Raw genomic sequence first — 12,480 nt, forward strand, 5'->3', positions numbered from 1 at the left:
ATTTACAGTCCTGTTGAGAATACTTGGCAGCGAGCTCTACCTGGCCATACACTAAACTGACAGGGATCTCCTTTCTGTCAGGCCCCACAGGGCCAACCTCGGCCATATGGTTCGGGTCAGCCTTCGTGTACCGAGTCTTCACCATGGCCCAGGCCTCCCTAGCACCTTGACGGCAGGCCGATATCTTCCACAACCGGAAGTGCTGCCGCACTCCCTCCAGCTTCTTTGCAAGCTCGCCAAGGCCTTCCGGCATGGAGAGGGATGGCCACATAGCCTGGACGACGTCTTGCATCGCCTGCCGAACTCGTTCGTGTAGTTGCAACAGCTCGGGAAGAAGGTCCCCTGCTGAACCGGGCATTTCCTCCGCAGGACGACCTGTCAGCATATCTACAGACATAGCTCTGTCAATCGACTTCCTCGCCGAAGTCTTTTTTCGAAGATTCGTTCAAGCACTTACTAAAAATGCCGCGTCGAAGTCGCCGATTCTCCTTTACGGAATCACACAGCTGAGCACGAACATCCTTTAGTTCCTCACCCAGCCAGGTATTGGCGTCTTGAAGCTTGTTCTTCTCTTGCCTAACCCTTGTCAGCACGCTCTCGCCAGCCTTTAGTTGGTGTAGGAGATGTTGCTTGTCCGGATTTACTGTGGCCCCATCTGCATTGTTATCATCAGAATTGCACACATGCCGCACTTCACAACGGAATTATCTTTCAAAGCATATATTACCTGAAGGGGTCCCCTTGGCACTATCCGAAGCGGCCAGTGCGGCCTCGAGTTGGGCCTTGCACTCTTCCAGCTCCTGGGACAGTTCCGTGTTCTTTTTTGTAAGATCCTGCATAACATATGGTCCTTAAATCAGTTATCTTAACCGTTTCAAGTCTCGGGGGCTACTGACATATATGACCATCAGATTTACTCACCCGTATGTCTTTCACATACTGCTCTGTGGCTGTGGCTAGACCATTTTGAGCGGCACGGAGGTACGCATCTCCCGTATTAAAGGCGTCCCACGCCTCTCGGGAAAAACATGCGTCACGAAGAATAGTCCGGCGACGCCTGTGGTTCATGGCACTCTCTGCCTCTGAATTAGTGGCAGATAGCCCGTCTGCATCCTCTGTCGGAGGAACGCCTGATGCACGCCCCGTGTTCGCCTCCACTTCCGGACCCGGCCTTGAAGCCTGACCGGTGGATATAGTCCGACGGGCTCTCTTCTTCCTGAGGAGAGCATGAGCGTTAGTGTGACTTGAGGGCATAAACCCTAGGCATTAAATTTACACGCCGTACCGTTACGCCGGAATCTCGATCTGGTCCGCACTTCTTTTTGGCCCGCCTGGCTTCAGCGGCCCTTGCTGGCTGCCCACCGCGGGCTCGGCCCTCCGCCTCAAGGATTTCCCCTACAAAACGAAATGCTCTTGGTTTACGGCATTCAAAATAAGGCATGGATGGATCTTCTTGGAAGTACTGGGACTTCGGTCTTGGCCACCTTTGAGGATGGAAGTAGTCCGGGATAGTCGGCCGTAATGGCCACTAAGGTATTGTCCTTACTCAATTGATGAAACACCCCATCAATTAACTCCACACATAAGTCCGGATCCTCTTGGGAGTCCGGATCGAGGGACCGTTCTGGGTCCTCGGGTTGCGGAGGAGGGCTGTTTATCTCCTTCACAGTCTGGCGCAGCTCCTGCGTTAACATCGCTAGACTAAGTACTCAATTATGGTAATTTTGAAAGCGGGTAGACAAGTGAAAGTGTTCGCTCACCCAGCTTGGAGGACTATACATAGAGAATCCGCCCCGTGGACTGACACGGGGGAATTCCTCTTCTTCTCCCTTGTATAAAGCGGATAAGATCTTCGTTAGAGGGGCAGCCGAATCCGGCCCCTTGCGACCACACCAGCTGGCGTCGTCCTCTCCATTGAAATCCCACATGGGGTGGCCTCTGTACTGAACAGGCTGCACCCCCCGCATAATGCATGTGGCCATGACCTCAATCATGGTCAATCCGGAATGAGCCAGCAATCTTATCCGGCTCATCAGGTAAAGAACGTCCCTGTCAGTTTCCCTCTGAGGATTCCGTGGGCACCAGCTCAGGCGTTTCTTCAACGGAGCGTTATTAAACTCAGGGAGGCCGATCCGTACAAGGTCTGGCAAGGGGACGTCATCCATATAAAACCATTCCGAAGGGCAGTCCTCGGACGCCTTCTTTGGGGTACCCGATAGATATCCGGTCCCGGCGATGCGCCATAGTTCGGCTCCGCCCACTTGATAAATTGACCCCTCCTGAGAGCGGGGCACAAGGCAGAACAGCCTCTTTCACAGCGTGAAATGGGCCTCGACGCCCAAGAACAGCTCGCAGAGGGCCACGAAGCCCGCGACATGCAGTACGGAGGCAGGTGTGAGGTTGTGTAGCTGGAGACTGTAGAACTCCAGTAGTCCTCGAAGAAACGGATGAATTGGAAATCCGAGTCCTCTCATTAAATAAGGGACTAGGCATACCCGCTCTCCTTGAGAGGGAGTGGGGACGCTCTCCGCCTGCTCTTCGCTGCTATAGGTGGCGATCCCGGCTCGAACTGGGACCATATATGCTAGGGAGGAGCCCCTTGGATTGAAGCACTACTAGCTCGCTATGCGGGGCGGAACACCGCACCCAATCTCCGGGCCGAGGGTTGGAGAGGCGAGAGGAGGAGCTGCTCTGACCGGCCATGGTGGAATGGAGCTCGGTCGAAAGTGCTCTGATGAATACTCGCGGAGGGAAGGTGGTGTGAATTGGATCTAAACTCCCGTCTCTTTTATGGGCGGCTCATTTACACAACTAGGGGGATAAATGTAAAAAAACCTGGCTTTTCGCATTCGTTCGACACGTGGAAGATGGCCATTATGGCGCACAGAAGCTGAGGAGAAGCAACACACATCAGAAGCCGGACACTATCCGACAGTTACATGGAATTTGGAGAAGAACCCGCCTTGCAATGCCGAAGACAATTTGCGCGCCGGACTCGTCGTCATTGAAGCCTGGTTCGGGGGCTACTGAGGGAGTCCTGGATTAGTGGGTGTCCGGATTGCCGGACTATGACCTTTGGCCGGACTCCCGGACTATGAAGATACAAGATTGAAGACTTCGTCCCGTGTCCGGATGGGACTTTCCTTGGCGTGGAAGGAAAGCTTGGCGATACGATATGAAGATCTCCTCCCATTGTAACCGACTCTGTGTAACCCTAGCCCTCTCTGGTATCTATATAAACTGGAGAGTTTTAGTCCGTAGGACGAACAACAATCATACCATAGGCTAGCTTCTAGGGTTTAGCCTCTCTGATCTCGTGGTAGATCAACTCTTGTACTACCCATATCATCAATATTAATCAAGCAGGAGTAGGGTTTTACCTCCACCGTGAGGGCCCGAACCTGGGTAAAAACATCGTGTCCCTTGTCTCATGTTACCATCCGCCTAGATGCACAGTTCGGGACCCCCTACCCGAGATCCGCCGGTTTTGACACCGACAGCCGCCACGCTTCTTGCTGGATCCCTCGGCACCCTCTTGGCCCTTCTCCTTGTCCTGCCGCTCATACTCGGCTTTCTGCTTCTCAGTGAGCAGCTCCACCTGCCGACCGTTCTGGAGATCGTGGCCTTTGGTGCGGTGGATCTTGCAATACTGCTTGTCGGAGCCCCTGGCTTATCGGCAGCCGCCAAGGCCCGACAAGCTACACACCCGGCAACCTCCTTGCCAGGGTCACTCGCCTTGGGTTTCTTGGTGGCGCCGGTATCGTCGGACCCCTCGACGGCAAGCATGGTCTTGCACTTGCGCTTCCTGTTACGGCGCCGGCCCTTCTTTGCCGGTGTGGCGGTATCATCCATGGAGTCGGTTTCTGCGACGGCGTCTTCGCCGGGGTACTTCCTTCCCTCTTTAGCGCGAGCGCACCGATCGGCCAGAACATAAAGTTTGTCCACATCCCTGACCTTGTTCATCGCCAGCTCTTCACGCATCTTACGATTCCGCACATTCTGGTGGAATGCACTAATCACAGCGGCAGGATGAACGACGGGGATGTTGTACTGCACTCGGCTGAACCTTTGGATGTACTTGCGCAAGTTTTCTCCTTCCTTCTAGGGGATGATATGTAAATCACTCGCCTGGCCATGAGCTTGGTGGCCTCCGGTAAAGGCGCCAACAAACTCATGACACAAATCCGCATAAGAAGAAATGGAGTCTACCGGCAAGTGCATAAACCATGACATGACATTGGGCTTGAGTGCCAACAGGAAATAGTTGGCGAGCACCTTATCGTCGTGAGCCCCGGTAGCTTGCATCGCGATGGTGTAGATGTTGAGGAGCTCCGACGGGTGAGTCTTGCCGTTGTACTTCTCGCCAACGTCGTGCTTGAACGTGCGGTGGGAGGGCCACTGGAACTGCCGCAGCTCACGGGTGAAGGCTAGACAACCTACCTCGTAGGATAGGCCACCGTAGCCCCGTGGCATCGGGTGGTCCATAGTGGGCCCTACCCTCCTGTCCGACTGGTGACGCGCGTCACGCCGGCGCTCGATGGTGGTTCGAGCATCTTCATGAACTCGCTCCCGAAGAACTTGGCGTTGGTCGCGATGGGTTCGCGGGTCGGACGATGCTATGCAGATGTCATCACGAGTGTCATTGCAACGGACCGACACCCGCGGCGGCCGGGATGGAGGAGGGGGGGTGCACCATGGACGCATCGCCTCCGGCCCGGCTTCCGCTAGCATGCGGTGGCTCGACAGAGCGACGACCTATGGGTCCCGCCGGCTGCAACTCATCGTTGTTGGCGATGCCGACGAGGCTCCGGACGGTGGCCCTCCATTCGTCAAGCTTCTCCGCAGCGGGAGGAAAATTGAGGAGCAGCTTCGCGTGTGCTAGGGCTTCTGCTGGCGTGGGAGGCGGCGAAAGCTGTGTGGACCGCGATGCGCCTCAACTTCTAACCGCATTAGAAGGAGCCCCGTCACGGCCCCGCAGCCGTTCTGGGCCAGGCCGAACAACGTGTCGCCCTTATGTGTGGCCCAGGACCGGGGGCTCCTGTCGGTGTACTAAAGTAGGGGCACTCGATTGTACCCCTTACTTGTGCGCGGGCAGTCAGAGCCACAGGCCGAATCCACGCATAGCAGGGCAGAGGAGGGAAGGAAGGAGTCAAAGCCACAAAAGCATTCAAAGCAACGTCAAGGACCAAGGCCACAGGGATCGGATGGACGAAGCAGGTTTCCCCGGCAAGGACCCTTGCCGGGGGAGCCTCAGCAGCCCCGGCAAGACCCTTGCCGGGGCAGCTCGCCCACGCCAGCTGAGCGAGCGACCCTTGAGCCCACGTTCTCCAACGCTGATAACCCACAAGTATAGGGGATCGCAACAGTTTTCGAGGGTAGAGTATTCAACCAAAATTTATTGATTCGACACAAGGGGAGCCAAAGAATATTCTCAAGTATTAGCAGCTGAGTTGTCAATTCAACCACACCTGGAAACTTAATATCTGCAGCAAAGTGTTTAGTAGCAAAGTAATATGATAGTGGTGGTAATGGTAACAAAAGTAAAGATAGCAAAAGTAATGTTTTTGGTATTTTGTAGTGATGATAACAGTGGCAATGGAAAAGTAAATAAGCGTAAACCAGTATATGGAAAACTCGTAGGCACCGGATCAGTGATGGATAATTATGCCGGATGTGGTTCATCATGTAACAGTCATAACATAGGGTGACACAGAACTAGCTCCAGTTCATCAATGTAATGTAGGCATGTATTCCGTATATAGTCATACGTGCTTATGGAAAAGAACTTGCATGACATCTTTTGTCCTACCCTCCCGTGGCAGCGGGGTCCTATTGGAAACTAAGGAATATTAAGGCCTCCTTTTAATACAGAACCGGAACAAAGCATTAGCACATAGTGAATACATGAACTCCTCAAACTATGGTCATCACCGGGAGTGGTCCCGATTATTGTCACTTCGGGGTTGCCGGATCATAACACATAGTAGGTGACTATAGACTTGCAAGATAGGATCTAGAACACACATATATTCATGAAAACATAATAGGTTCAGATCTGAAATCATGGCACTCGGGCCCTAGTGACAAGCATTAAACATAGCAAAGTCATAGCAACATCAATCTCAGAACATAATGGATACTAGGGATCAAACCCTAAAAAAACTAACTCGATTACATGATAAATCTCATCCAGCCCATCACCGTCCAGCAAGCCTATGATGCAATTACTCACGCACGGCAGTGAGCATCATGAAATTGGTGATGGAGGATGGTTGATGATGACGATAGCGACGAATCCCCCTCTCCGGAGCCCCGAACGGACTCCACATCAGCCCTCCTGAGAGAGATTAGGGCTTGGCGGCGGCTCCGTATCGTAAAACGCGATGATTTCTTCTCTCTGTTTTTTTTCTCCCCGAAAGCCAATATATGGAGTTGGAGTTGGCGTCGGATGGCCACCAGGGTGCCCATGAGGTACGGGGGCGCGCCCAGGGGGGAGGGGCGCGCCTCCCACACTTGTGGACAGGGTGTGGGCCCCCTGGTCTTCATCTTTGGCTAGGATTTTTTATTATTTATTCTAAGATATTCCGTGGAGTTTCAGGTCATTCCGAGAACTTTTGTTTTCTGCACATAAAACAACACCATGGCAATTCTGCTGAAAACAGCGTCAGTCCGGGTTAGTTCCATTCAAATCATATAAGTTAGAGTCCAAAACAAGGGCAAAAGTGTTTGGAAAAGTAGATAAGACGGAGACGTATCAACTCCCCCAAGCTTAAACCCTTGCTTGTCCTCAAGCAATTCAGTTAACAAACTGAAAGAGAAAAGAAAAACTTTTACAAACTCTGTTTGCTCTTGTTGTTGTAAACATGAAAAGCCAGCATTCAAGTTTCAGCAATTATTATGAACTAACCATACTCACAATAACACGTAGGTCTCACAACTACTCATATCAACAATAAAATCAGCTAGCGAGCCATAATAATAAAACTCGGATGACAACACTTTCTCAAAATAATCATAACACGAAATAACGAAATGGTATCTCGCTAGCCCTTTCTGAGACCGCAAAACATAAACGCAAAGCACCTTTAAAGACCAAGGACTGACTAAACATTGTAATTCATGGTAAAAGAGATCCAGTCAAGTCATACCCAATATAAACCAATCATAATGAATGCAAACGATAGTGTGCTCTCCAGCGGGTGATTTTAATAAGAAGGGTGATGACTCAACATAAAAGTAAATAGATAGGCCCTTCGCAGAGGGAAGCAGGGATTTGTAGAGGTGCCAGAGCTCAATTTTGAAATAGAGATACATTATATTTTGAGCGGCATACTTTCACTGTCAACGCAACAACTATGAGATGGTTGTATCTTCCATACTACATGCATTATAGGCAGTTCCCAAACAGAATGGTAAAGGTTTATACTCCCCCTCCTCCACAAGCATCAATCCATGGCTTGCTCGAAACAATGAGTGCCTCCAACATTCAACAGGTCCCAAGGGGAGTTTTGTTTAATTATATTGATTTGCTTTGATCTTTTTGGATGATGGGACTGGGCATCCCGGTTACCGGCCCTTTCTCGTGAATGAGGAGCGAAGTCCACTCCTCTCGAGAATAACCCACCTAGCATGGAAGATATAGGCAGCCCTAGTTGCACATGAGCTGCTCGAGCATACAAAACAGAATTTTATTTGAAGGTTTGGAGTTTGGCACATACAAATTTACTTAGAACGGAAGGTAGATACCGCATATAGGGAGGTATAGTGGACTCAGATGGCATAACTTTGGGGTTTAAGGAGTTTGGATGCACAAGCAGTATTCCCGCTTAGTACAGGTGAAGGCTAGCAAAAGACTGGGAAGCGACCAACTGAGAGAGCGACAACAGTCGTAAACATGCATTAAAATTAATTTACACCGAATATAAGCATGAGTAGGATATAATCCACCATGAACATAAATATCATGAAGGCTATGTTGATTTGATTCAACTACATGCGTGAACATGTGCCAAGTCGAGTCACTCAATTCATTCAAAGGAGGATACCATCCTATCATACCACATCATAATCATTCTAATAGCATGTTGGCACGCAAGGTAAACCATTATAACTCATAGCTAATCAAGCATGGCACAAGCAACTATAATCTCTAAATGTCATTGCAAATATGTTTACTTCATAATAGCTGAATCAGGAACGATGAATCATCATATTTACAAAAACAAGAGAGGTCGAGTTCATACCAGCTTTTCTCATCCCAATAAGTACATTATATATCATCATTATGGTCTTTCACTTGCACGACCGAACGGTGTGAATAATAATAAGAGTGCATGCGCATTGGACTAAGCTGGAATCTGCAAGCATTCAACTCAAAAGAGAAGACAGGTAATATGGGCTCCGTCGGTGTCAAAACCGGCGGCTCTCGGGTAGGGGTCCCGAACTGTGCGTCTAGGCGGATGGTGACAGGAGACAAGGGACACGATGTTTTACCCAGGTTCGGGCCCTCTTGATGGAGGTAAAACCCTACGTCCTGCTTGATTGATATTGATATTGTGGGTATTACAAGAGTGGATCTACCACGAGATCAAGGAGGCTAAACCCTAGAAGCTAGCCTATGGTATGATTGTTGTAATGGTTGTTGTTCTATCCTACGGACTAAAGCCATCCGGTTTATATAGACACCGGAGAGGGCTAGGGTTACATAGAGTCGGTTACAATGGTAGGAGATCTACATATCCGTATCGACAAGCTTGCCTTCCACGCCAAGGAAAGTCCCATCCGGACACGAGACGAAGTCTTCAATCTTGTATCTTCATAGTCTTGGAGTCCGGCCGATGATGATAATCGGGCCGATGATAGTTCGGCCGATGATGGTGATCCGGCTATCCGGACCCCCTAGTCCAGGACTCCCTCAGTAGCCCTTGAACCAGGCTTCAATGACGATGAGTCCGGCGCGCATATTGTTCGGCATTGCAAGGCGGGTTCCTCCTCCGAATAATTCATAGAAGATTGTGAACACCAGGATAGTGTCCGGCTCTGCAAAATAAATTCCACATTCAACCGTAGAGAGAATAATATATACACAAGTTCAATCTGCTGACGTTTTTTGCGGCATGACGTCACACCACTACCAAGCCCTTACTTGAATCGTTTTTTACTTTACCACCTCAGCGCATTTAGCGAAGCGGTTTCCGTGGCACGTCTTGTCGAAGCAGAGATCGTGTTCCCCCTTATTCCGGGATTCTCATCAATACGGACGTGGGTAACCCAACCGCGCCATTGATGGTGGCGCTTGGGAGATAAGCGAGTTTTACCAGGCCGGTGGGGACGCATAGACTTCGTCCGCCCATATATAAGGGGATTAAGATCCACCCTTTCACCTACGCCTTTTTCCTCCTTTGCTTATCCATCTCCGCGCACTCGAGCTCCAGCGCCCAAGCCCGCACATCTCGTCTCAACCTTCCCCAGTCATGTCTGGAGCGGGAGGCAAGTGGATGACCTCCTCCGTTACGGAGGGGCACATTGAAAGACTGCGCAGCGCCGGATATCTATCAGGCGACATCGCGCACCGGCTGCCCGACGAGGGGCAGCTCATCCCCACCCCCAGGCCCCATGAGAGGGTCGTATTCCTTCCCCACTTCCTCCGCGGACTGGTCTTCCCACTGCATCCCTTTGTCCGGGGGCTCATGTATTATTACGGCCTGGATTTCCACGATCTGGCGCCAAACTTCATCCTCAACATCTCGGCATTTATCGTCATGTGCGAGGCCTTCCTCTGCATCCAGCCTCACTTCGGCTTGTGGCTCAAGACCTTCAATGTTAAGCCGAAGGTGGTGAAGGGCACTCAGGTGGAGTGCGGAGGCGCCATGTTGGGTAAGATACCCAACGTCGTCTGGCTCGAGGGTGCCTTCGTGGAAACCATCAAGGGATGGCAATCGGGGTGGTTCTACATCACCGAGCCGCGTGACCCTAGATGGGTTGCGGCCCCCGAATTTAGATCTGGGATCCCCACGCGGCTCTCCTCTTGGAAGGAGAGCGGCCTGACCTAGGGTAATTCGAAGGAGCTGACCGGACTCCAAGCCTGTATCCAGAGGCTGGTGAACAAGAAGCTCAAGCTTGTCAACGTGGTCCAGGTCATGCTCATCCGCCGGATTCTCCCGTGCCAAGAATGGGCATTTAAATTGTGGGAGTTCAATCCGGCGCAGCACCAGACCTTGAGCAGGCTCTTCGACACTAGGTACGAAGACGCCTGGAAAGTGCTCTTCAAGGGCGCCGAAGCCCCCGCATCCGCCACCGAAGATCGCGGATTTCGCTCGCAGCGCCAAGCTGACGAGGTAAGTGATTCTACCCCTTTACGGGACACTTGCTATTCATAGTTTGACTCTATGTGGGTCTCAATTTCCCCTTTTCCTTTGACAGGACTGGATGAGGAAGGCGGAGCAGATCATCTGTCCGGCTCCTATGCCAGAAAACCCAGTAGACGCCCGTCTAGAGGGGCTGCTGGTTCCGGCACCGCACGTGGTGCCGGAGAAGAAGGCCAAGAAGGAGGCCACGGGTACTCGAAAGAGTTCCTGTTTTCAGGTGTCCGACGACTCCGAGGCGGACTCCTCCCCTGAAAACGAGGAGGAGAAAGAGGACTCTCTCCCAGAGGAGGGAGAGAGGAAGAGGAAGGCTTCCCCAACAGGGGAGGCCGAAGGGTCCAAGAGGGGAAGGACCCTCAAGGGCCAGGCCTCCGGCGAAATCGTAAGTATCCGGATTCCTGAATGATTTACAATTTCTCTTTTGTGTCACATAGTGTCATTCTAATGTCGCATGCTGCCTGTAGTCCGTCCAATGATGATCTCCCCACTTCATCGAGTGGGTCGTTGGCTCCGTCGGATGTAGACTCCATCCTGACCGCCTCCACCCCTCGCGACGCCGAGGACGCCGAGGTGGGATCCCAAGAAGGGACCCATCAGGGGGAGGCTCCGGAGGCGCCACAAGGCGGCCTCCCGGACTTTGCGCCGGACTCCACGTCGGAACCCGCAGTGGTTCCGGAGTCCGGCCGGCGGCCCCTTCGCAAGAAGGGCAAGACCATGACACCGGCGGCCTCCGTCCAACCGGAGGCGCCGGACAATTTGTTGGAGGCGCTCCAAGGCGCTTCCATCGAGGAAGAACACTGCAATATTATGAGTGTGGTGATTCAGAAGGTACAGCTCGCCAAGAGCGGGCTGACCGAAGCCTGCAGTAGCCTTCTATCAGGCTTTGAGGTAAGAAGTTGAAAATATGCAATGTAATACTGCATAGACAGTAGCCCCTGATGCTCGGTTCGGTGTTCGGAAAGAAAAGCCGGACTGAGGATCTAAAAAAGATATACGTAGGGTTGCTAAAAAATTATGTCAATATGGGTTGCAGGCTGCGCTGCTACCTCTGCCGCACTGACTGCGGAGGTCGGTGCTTTGAAGCAGGAGCTCGAGCGGTCCGAGCAAGAGCTCGGCCGTGCCAAGAAGCAGCTTGAGGACAAAGAAGGTGAGTAATACCACTTTGAATTTGTACCTTACAGAAAAGGATTTAGGTTGCGACAAAAAATAACTAGGATAACATGGGTACTACAGGGGCCACGAACGAGGTGGCAACCCTGAAGGAGGCCGGGTCCGCGGCCGAACGCAATGCAGCCGTGGAACGGGTAGAGCGAGAAAAGCAGGAGGCGCGGGTGGCATAGGTTCGGCAAGAGCTCCAGGCTCTCATGGAAAAGCATGAGAGTTTGGTGCGTGACTCAAAGACTCGAGAGTCCGAGCTTGCCTCGGCTCTCGAAAGTGCCAAAGCCGCCAAGGCCGAGGCCCATAAGTCCCTTCAGGATATTGAGTCAGTGAAGAAGATAGCGGCGGGTAAGGCATTTTTCATGCAAAGCAAGCATGTGAATGTAAATTACGTGTTACTTACCCGAATTCGGAGCTCTCCAGGGGCGTTTGCAGATCTGCCTCGCAGCGTGTCTGATGCCGCCGCATTCTACCGAGCTGAGGAGGGGAGCTCAACGGAGAAGGTCTTCTGGTCTCAGTATGCTGAGGCCGGCCATCCGGTGCCCCCTAGCGACCAGCTGAAGCAGCTGGTCGACCTCCACAAGGTAGCCGAGCAGGCCATGAAGGGCCTCATAGTCCGGCTGTGGCCTGGAGAGGCCATGCCTGGGAGCTACTTCGGCCTCGTGCGGCGGTTGGTGGATGCGTGCCCCTGGGTGGAGGTTATCAAGCGCTCCGCCTGTATTGAAGGTGCTCGTCGGGCCCTTTCCCGCACAAAGGTGCATTGGGGCAAGCTGGATGCTGAGAAGCTTATCACTGATGCGCCACCAGCGGGCAAGGAGTATCGTACGCCCGAGATATACTATAAGACTGTCCTGAAGGGTGCCCGCAAGATTGCGGATGAGTGCCCCAGGGATGTAATTATTGAGTAAATTCGCAATGTGTTATCCTGTGCGCTGAAAACTTTGTTCATATGCGCTAA

Source organism: Triticum dicoccoides, chromosome 2B (genome assembly GCF_002162155.2).
Source record: "Triticum dicoccoides isolate Atlit2015 ecotype Zavitan chromosome 2B, WEW_v2.0, whole genome shotgun sequence".
Taxonomy (NCBI): domain Eukaryota; kingdom Viridiplantae; phylum Streptophyta; class Magnoliopsida; order Poales; family Poaceae; genus Triticum; species Triticum dicoccoides.